The following is a 9,937-nucleotide window of genomic DNA, read 5'->3' on the forward strand; positions in this document are numbered from 1 at the left end:
CAAAAAAAAACTCAAATATCTCCACCCATCAGGCATTTGCTATCCATCTTACAAAAACGGAACAAAAAGAAATCCATGCCCATCAGCATTATGACATTAGTTTTTGGACACCCATCAGGTGCAGCTATGCAACAGTTAATAGAATCCTTCCCGTGTCGATCTCCGGGCAACATAAGAAGGCCGACACATTCTTCTCTACATTCAAAATCCATATGACCAAAGTTGTACAGATAGACAATTCAGAGCATATCAGCTACAGGGCTCTACTAAAGTAGCAACCAATTCCAGTAGGTCTACAAACAATTACGGAGCAAGAAGGACAAGCCATGCAAATAATATTCAGGATATACAACAACACTACACTGGCCCCCTCTCACTCCTTCCTACCGGATAGGTGGCTTGGATGCACAGCGGCGGGGTCGTATGTTTGCAGATGCAGCTCTCAGTCACTTTGCTACTCCCGGTATATATACTTCAGCACATCCTTATGCTCACACACGCCTTTCATGTATTATTTCAGGAGTAGCATATTGTCATGTTTATCATTTTCCAGCTTCACCACTGTCACTGTGGCAACTGCTCTTAAAGCTATCATATCAAAATACTAACAAACGTACTGAGATTGGAAAACAAGGAGGCTGCGACAACTTGTCCATTGTAACTGTGCATCTTGCCAAATTACAGCACTGAATTAAACAGTTTGTCAGTTGTTGACGCATCAGCAATAGGGAGAACAATACGTGTTTACATACAGAAACCTGCAATGGCACTATTAATGTGTTACTATGTCTCTCCGTGAAGTGCTAACATCAGATTGAACAACACAATTTCAAATTAGACATTGTGCTAGCATCAGTGTATAATGCGTATGTAGGTTTAAACCTGGAAAGCAGGTACATCATCAGTCATGTGACTCATATCACAGATGTGAGCCAGAATGTATATTAAGTGTGCAACAGTAAAAAGTATAATTCAGCTACAATATCAACAATGGAAACTCTAGTTCTTACAACAGAGATTAAAATGTTAATGAAGAAAAATATCAATCAGCTGAGTGCTCCCAAAATGAGCGACAATGGAAATTAGCATCGCATAGAAACAATTTGTGGGGCATGATGGTTTCTGCAACTTGCGAGCATATATGCACAAATAAAGCTAAAGCACCGATGAGAGGCTACTGGGAAATTAATGTTTGCGAAACCGATGAAGGAATGTCATACGCATATACTATTTGTAGGCAAAGGTAATTTGCCCAATGAAAACTGAACACACCAATGAGTCATTATGGTTAGATCAATCAACCATCATATAAATAAAATGTAAAGGAGGATACATAAAGAATAATTACCTCAAAAGCCCAGCTTAGATTACAAGGCACCACATGTGTTGCATATTTCCCATCTCTGTTTGCCATATCTTGATCATTTGAAAACAATAGAAGATCTTTTCTCTGAAAATCCCCTAACCAAAAAGTGATTCGTCATAAGAAGTCACGTCCCAATGTTCTGAAAACATTCATCATAATTACTTAAGACCAATCCCAATGTTCTAAAAACATTGATAGTGTCTGAACTGAAGCATACAAGAAAATGGCCGAGATTGCACCTTCTATCCATTGTGGCCCTAAATCCCAATGAAGCTTCAAAAGCCAAAGCATGAAAAAACTGCAGAACAATAATCTAGTCTGCAAATAGCATATCTGAACAGGGTTTGACAAAAGGCATGTTGCTTATTCCAGAATATAACAGACATAGTATACCAGACAACCACCATTCAGTCGGGCAAAGAATGCTAAATCAGGAATTACCAGCTTAATACAGAGAGTGAAATCTGGGTTACAGCAAAGCATTTTCAAGGTCCAGTACCGCGTTCTTAGCTCATGTAAATCTGAAACTAGTCGGCATTTCCCCTCTGCAGGCAGCAGCATAGTCTTCAGCAAGGTGCGGTGCAGCTACCATGTGAGGGCATATGTACCTCTCCATGAATTCCTTCTCAATCAGATTGAAAATGGTATGCCAACTCGGAACACGCTTGACCAGTCCATTTTCCTTGAGAAACTCTACGATGCAGTACCGGGGCCTGAGACAGCCCTCTAGGCTGTAACTGATAATTACCGGCCGTTGAGCAATGTAGGCTGGTTCCAATCCCACCACAGAGAAGAAGAACTCGGAACTGCGCCGCAGCGATTCCTTTGACTTCCTCAGCACCGTAGGAGCATTAGACACGGCAATGCCCGCCTCAGCATCTGACCACCTGAACGTGTTCTTCAAGTACCCCACTTTGGCGGTGATCTTCTCGTCGCTCTGGAATGAAACAGCATGCAGTGCGTGCCTGAACATCCGAGATTCACGGGGCACACCAATTCTCTCGGCGGAGGCCGCCATTAGCCAGACGCGTTCCGGGTCGGCGGTGAGTAGCCGTGGCCGATGGCCGCACAGCTTGGCAATAGCGCAAGCATCTAGGCCGCACTCCCGCAGGAAGGCGACGTTGGGCTTCACCGCCCCGTCGAGGTTGTGCTGGAGGAGATTGGCGTTCAACTTGAGCGTCCGGAGGAGGTTCTCGAAGGAGCCGAAGAGCCACCGGAAGTACTGCAGCTTGGAGACGACGGATCTAGGGCGGAGTTTTGCTCCGGCGATCGCCACGAGTTGCGCGACCTCGGAGTGTGACCAACCGAGGCCGGTGAGGTCCGCGACGTTGGGGGACAGGCTCCTGTCCACGCCGGCGCAGAGGAGCTTGGGGTCCTTGGCGACGAGGGGGGTGACGTCGACGGTGGAGAGGCCGAGGTCGGCGAGGAAGGCCAGGACGGCGTCAGGCTTAGATGGGGATTTCAGATTTTTTTTTTGAGGGTTTAACCAAACTTTATTCATCAAAGACCACAGAGTGTGGGATGCGGTTCAGAACATGGGGTTGGCCAAACCAGACGTGGCGCCCCTGACCAAGATTAAGTACATATTTGGCTAAACTATGTGCGTCCTGATTAACAGCACGACTTTCAAACACAAAAGAACAATTAAAATTTAAAGCTTCGAGCTTGATCTCCTCAACTACAGCTCCGTAGTTCCCTCTGGACCCAGTGTTGATACCAATCACCGCTTGTTTCGAATCTGAACAGATAATGATGTCATGAAGGTCTAGGTCTGCTGCCAATGCAAGAGCCTCTCTGTATGCGATAACCTCCAAAGTTGTTGGATCATGGACACCGTTTATAGATATTGCCGAGCTTCCCTTATAGTTACCTTCCCTGTCTCTGCAGACTGCTGCAGCCACTCCTCTCCTTCCAGGCTGAACCCCTGCATCCACTTGGATTTTGTGGTATCCAGGTGGCGGGGCTTTGGGCCGGCGGGCATTGGTCACTCACGCTATCACAGGCTGGCTTGGCCCCTTGCTTCCACCTTCCTTTAGCATATCCAGCTCCTGAAGGAACCTGGTCACAAATGAGTGTATGTGATGAGGGCTTTGAAAAATGCCCTCGCGAATGGCCTTTCTCCTTGCCGCCCAGATTGCCCATAAGGTCACCGACAACTTAACAAATTGCTCATGAGAAAGTGACTTCATGTGAGTAAATAGCCATTGCTTAGCATTGGGTTCCGTAGTAGCCGCTATATTCTGTCTGAGTTCTTCGTCAATGAGAGCCCAAGTGCACCTTGACATAGTGCAGTCCACTAAAGAATGCTTCCATGAGTCTGGAGCGCTAGTTTTTTTTGTTAGCGGGCGCAACACTTCCACACGTAGGGGTGTCGGCTTTGGTTTGTGTGATGCTACTCCTTGTACATCGGGACCTTCTAGTCATCACTTGTTGCGCTAGTGTTTTTGTTAGCGGGCGCAATACTCCCACAACACCTTTCATGGGCCAGCCCAAATACACCAGTGACTAGCTAGCTATCGCTTGCCAACACGCAACATCATACGCTTGATCGCTTGATCACATCTTCGTGGTTCGACCAAAATAAAAACTTCTTCATGGTTGAACAGGCGATAAGTTGACCATTGACATGTTTGACCTTTGAAAAAATGGTTCTTCTCTTTGTAAAAGTTCATGGATTTGAAAAAATCTTCGCGGATATGCGAAATGTTCACAAATTGAAAACTACCATGAATTGGGAATTTTTTTACGGATTTTGGGGAAAAAGTTCAATGTTTTGAAAAAAGGTTTATCTATTTTGAAAAAAGTCCGTCAATTTTGAAAACAAAATAGTTCACAAACTTTGAAAAAAAGGTTCGTTGATTTTGAAAAAAGTTCATCTATTTCAAGAAGGTTCATCGATTTTGAAACAAAGTTCAATAATGTTGAAAAAAATCCATGAATTTTGAAAAACGTTCTTAAATTTGAATTTTTTATCAATTTTAAAAACATGTTCACAAATTTAAAAAATACTTCATTGATTATTTAGAAAAGGCAAAATTGAAAAAAAAATCACACATTGCAAAAGAAAATGGAAAACAAGAAAGGAACAGAAAAAATAAAAGAAAACGAAAAATAAAAAGAAAAAGGGAAAATTATAACTGAGCAAACCACTTGAAAAATGAGAAAAAATTAAAAAGGAAAAATTAAAATAAAATTCAAACAAAACCATTTGAAAAATTGAGAAAAAAGGAATAAAAAAAGAAAAAGGAAAAAAGAAAAGAAGAAAGGAGAAAAGAATGAGAAAGAGGTACGTAATAATGCCAACTGATGATGACTGGTTGGTTATCACGTCGAACTCTGAACCAGGAAGTCACAGGTTTGAATCCTGTCATGCTCACAAAAAGCCTGTATATAGTGTATACGTATACACTAGTAGAAAAGGGGGCAAAGGTCCAGGCCGGGTCAGCCCATTAGTCCCGGTTCAGTCCAGAACAGGGACCAATGGGGGCAATGGACCCGGTTCGTGAGCCCAGGGGGCCGGCCGGGCCACGTGGGCCATTGGTCCCGGTTCATCTGTGAAAGAACATGCGGTGCCCCCATGTTTGGTTTTGGTAATTGATGACAATCTCTATGGACTAATGGTTTCCTTGAGTTATATTTGAAGGTTTTGTCCATAGGCTTTTCTTGGAGTACATGTGTTGGTTTCAAGGAGAGTTTGTGTTGACCAAGGTGCTATTCAAGGAATTATCCAAAGATTGGTCATTTGAGAGTTGAGCTTATTGCAAGCATGTCTTGAAGAAGAAGATTGTGTGATCATTCATGTTTACCTTCAAGACATCATCCAAACGAAGAGAGTTGGAAAGATTCAAGGTTGATCAAGACTAAGTCAAGAGTGAATCAAGTTGATCAACTCACAAAAGAGTAGAAGATGTGCCGAGAGGGATCAAGTGATCCCATGGTATGGTAAGCATTGTCCATTGCACTTTGTGTACTAACCCATGGTCTATGTGAGAGTCTATGTGGGGTTAGGTACGTGTCCATGGGCTTGCGTCAAGAGGATGATATCATACAACCCATGGGAAGGATGACATCAAGTGGTGATCGTCATCAAGATTGCCGTGTGCAATTTCAAGTGGAGAATCATGAAGAGATCAAGTGCATGAAGCTTGCCATCCATTGTGGTGTCAATGGACTTGTGAAGATGTGCCGAAGAGTGGCTCACCCATAGTGGAGTATGGGGGATCAATCATCTAGTCTTCATCGACCCAACGCAATCAAGAAAGGTGGTCCATCTTGAGGAGGACAAGATCGTCATCATCTAACTCAAGTGGATCATGTGCAAGGCAAAGGTTTGCCCTTGATAGGTTTTCTATTTTACCGGTCTCATGGTGGTAGTTGGGAGACCGGGTTATAGGATTGATAGCCGTACTATCAAGGGGGGCTCTCAAGTGAGTAACTTGATCGTATCGTTCGTCGAGAACTCAAACCATTGCATGCTTGCATCATGTTTCTTGGTTCTTGTTTGGTTCTCTTTTTGAGTCTTAGAGCTTATGGTCATCTTGATGACAAGCTTGAGTTCATCAAAAACGGAGTTCGCATGCGTCTTCTATGATGTTTTCGGTGTTGTAGGTTTTACCGGTCTTATCCGAGGAAGGGTCCTCACCATTTTCTTATGGTCCTTTTCTAATTTGCTTATTATTTTTATTTCTTTCAAGATTGTGTTAGCCCTTGTCGCTAGCTTTCCAACAAACTTGGTTTCATCAAAAACGGAGTTCGCATGCGTCTTCTATGATGTTTTCGGTGTTGGAGGTTTTACCGGTCTTTTCCGAGGAAGGGTTCTCACCATTTTCTTATGGGCCTTTTCTCATTTGCTTCTTATTGATATTTCTTTGAAGATTGTGTTAGCCCTTGTCTATAGCTTTCCAACAAACTTGGTTTCATCGAATTCGGAGTCCGTTTGCAAAAGTTGTGGCAGTTTTGGTGTTATGAAAAGGCTGCAGCGGTACTACCGTGAATTAGAGCGGATGTAATTTTTTACTACCGCTCTAGAGTACTACCGTGGCTCCTACAGCAGTAGTACCACTCCGGACCAAAAACTCGTCCCAAGTCTTGCGGTGGTAGGCCCGGATGTATTTTTTTAATACCGCTCGCAAGCAGTAGTACCGCTACCATTTGCGGTAGTTCCGTGAGGTCGAGCGGTAGTACCGTGAGGTCGAGCGGTAGTACCGTGAGGACGAGCGGTAGTACCGCTCCGGCGTTTCTTCTGGCCTTTTGCCTCCTCGCGGTTGTTTTTCAAAGGGGTACTTCCGCCCTAGCGGTAGTACCGCTCCTTGGAGTGGTAGTACCGCTCTGTGCGGGCTGTGAGCATAACGGTTGGATTTTTCCCCACCTGTAAAAGGGGGTCTTCTTCCCTAATGAACCTTATCCTTTTAGCTCGTGTTCTTCCCCCATTGTTGACCTTCTTCGAGCTTGCTAACTCTTAATCCCTTCAATGATTCTTGCTAGTTCTTGAGGGAAAAGAGAGAGGAGATCTAGATCCACGTTTCCACCAATCACTTTCTCCTCTAAGTGAGGGGAACCCCTTGGATCTAGATCTTGGAGTTCTTCGTGTTCTTCTTTCGTTCTTCCTCTCATTTTCTTCCCTAGCATTAGTTGCTTTGGTGGGATTGGGAGAGAAGGACTTGGGCACTCTGTGTGCCCTTGCCATTGCATTTGGTGCATCGGTTTGAGTTCTCCACGGTGATACGTGGAAGTGAAATTTGAGAAGCTTGTTCCTCTTGGGTGCCTTGGCGCCCTAGACGGTTGGTGGTGTTCGGAGCTCAATCATTGTGGTGTAAAGCTCCGGGCAAGCGTCGGGGTCTCCAATTAGGTTGTGGAGATCGCCCCGAGCAATTTGACGGGTACCGGTGACCGCCCCCAAGGGTTGCCAAAGTGTACGGGTTCGGTGACCGCCCCCAAGGGTTGCCATTTTTACGGGTTCGGTGAACGCCCTCAAGGGTCCCTTAGTGGAATCACGGCATCTTGCATTGTGCGAGGGCGTGAGGAGATTACGGTGGCCCTAGTGGCTTCTTGGGGAGCATTGTGCCTCCACATCACTCCAAACGGAGATTAGCATCCGCAAGGGTGTGAACTTCGGGATACATTGTCGTCTCCGCGTGCCTCAGTTATCTCTTTCCCGAGCTCTTTACTTATGCACTTTAGTTTGTGATAGCCATATTGTTTCTTATCATATATCTTGTTATCACCTAATAGTCTATCTTGCTTAGCATAAGTTGTTGGTGCACATAGGTGAGCCTAGTTGTTGTAGGTTTTGTGCTTGACAAATTAACCGCTAGGTTTATTCCGCATTTGTTCAAGCCTAAACCGTAATTATTTTAAAACGCCTATTCACCCCCCCCCCTCTAGGGGATATCCACGATCTTTCAATTGATATCAGAGCCTCGTCTCTCTTTGTTAGGCTTAACCGCCTAGAGAGTAAAGATGTCGACTAGGGGATTAGGATTCTCTCACACTATTAGTTTCGATGGCACAAATTTTGATGTTTGGGTAATTCGCATGCTTAATCTCTTTAGGGTCATGGACCCAAATTGAGAGCGAATTGTAGATATGGGTTTTTCTCCTCCAAAGGATCCTCAAATATTATCTTTAGAGGATGAGAAAAACTCTTATCTCAATGCTCAAGCTTCTAATGTGCTTTTCAATGCTTTGAGCAATGTAGTTATATTTCAACTCATGCCGTTCCGGGATGCTCATGAGTTGTGGACAAAGCTTCAAGATAAATATGGCGTGTCCAAGTTTTGTGGGGATGATTTTTCTCCCTCCACATCCGGCCGTATAGTCTTCTCAACTTCTTCTACTTCACCTACATGTGGCTTGCCACAAGGTAATGATATGGTGAGTAGTGTTGGTCATTGCAATGATGATAGTATGTTTATTGTGGATGATCCTTCATCACTATCTTATTGCAATGCTCCTTCTTTGGGCTTTAACACTTCGAGCACTCCAAATGTTTCACATGCTTGTGTTGATAGTCCTTGCATATCATGTAGAAATTGCTTGACTAAATCTCATGATGATATGTTTACTATGTCTTGTTGCCATGATAAAAATGCATATATGTCCTCGAATTGTTGTGCTAACAATGTAGAGGAAACCCGACACCCCATGGAACAAGATGTGGTCTTGAATGGTGCTTCAATGTATCCTACATCATCATCTATTGGATTTTGCCTTATGGCCAAGGCTTCAAAGGTATCTCCCACTTTGAATCCCAATATATCTTGTGATGATGGCAAGAGTGATGATGATGTTGATTATGATGAAGAGAATGATAATGTTGCCTCCTTAAAAACTAAGGGGGAAATGATTTTTAAAGCTCTTCACAAAAATAAACTTGCTCGTTCCAACTTCATGGAAATCATGTCTCTTGCCATTGAAGGCAAGAAATACATTGAGGAGTTGGAATCTCATCTAGAGGAGCATGAGGTCACCACTGAGAAAATGGAAGCTCATGAGCGTGATTACGCAAATGAGATCGCGGAGCTATCTCAAGCTCTTGAACATGAACAAACCACATCCGAATCTCTTGAGGAGACCTTTGCGCTAGAATTATCTAGAATAAAGGAATCTCATGATAGAGCACTCGAGGTGGCCAATGATTTCAAAACTAAAAATGCTAAGCTTGAAGTTGCTCATGCTAGACTCCTTGAGGATTTTGAGCACCTCGAAAATGGCTCAAGGGTCATCAAGGGCGAGCTCATAAAACTCACCGAGTCTCATGCTCAACTTAAAGCTTCATATTCAAAAGAGCTTGCCAAGTTGTCTTCTCCTCTTGTTGCTAATGATGATGCTTGTGCTACTAACTCTATCTCTTGTGAAGCAACCATATTAAAGGAGAATGTTGAGCTAAGGGCTCAACTTGAGTTGCTATCTAGCAATTATGGGATGTTGGAAGAAAATCATGTAAACCTCACAAGCTCTCATGATGATCTTCTAGTAACCCATAATGTGCTAAAGATAGCTCATGAGTCCATGCTTGCTTAGGTAACATCTAGTGAGCCTCATGTGGATACTAGCACTACTTTTGGTCAAAATGCTATATTGCCTTGTGCTAGTCCTCGCGATTCATCCATGAATAACATTGGTACATCTTGTGATGGATTGCTTTCCTTGCCTTGTTGCTCTAACGATGAAGCTTATACTTCCTCTAGTACTTGTGTTGAGACTAACCATACAGAGAAAATCAAAGAGCTCAAGTCCCAAGTCACTTCTTTGAAGAAAGACTTGGAAAAGAGTCATGAAGGAAAATTCACACTCAACAATATCTTGAATGTGCAAAAATCCCCCAATGACAAAGGTGGACTTGGATTCAACTCCAACAACAAGAAGAAGAAGTCCAAAGTGAACAAAAAGAAGGGCCAAGAACAAGTCAAGAATTCGGCCAAGATTGTTTGCTTCAAGTGCAAAGTAGAAGGGCATCATGTTAGATCTTGCCCATTGAAGAAGAAGGCCATTAGTGACAAGCAACAAGGGAAGCGTCCACAAGTTCGATCTCATGCTCAACCACAAGTTGAAGAAAGTCCTCTTCCCAAG

Source organism: Triticum dicoccoides, chromosome 6A (assembly GCF_002162155.2).
Source record: "Triticum dicoccoides isolate Atlit2015 ecotype Zavitan chromosome 6A, WEW_v2.0, whole genome shotgun sequence".
In the NCBI taxonomy this organism is placed as follows: domain Eukaryota; kingdom Viridiplantae; phylum Streptophyta; class Magnoliopsida; order Poales; family Poaceae; genus Triticum; species Triticum dicoccoides.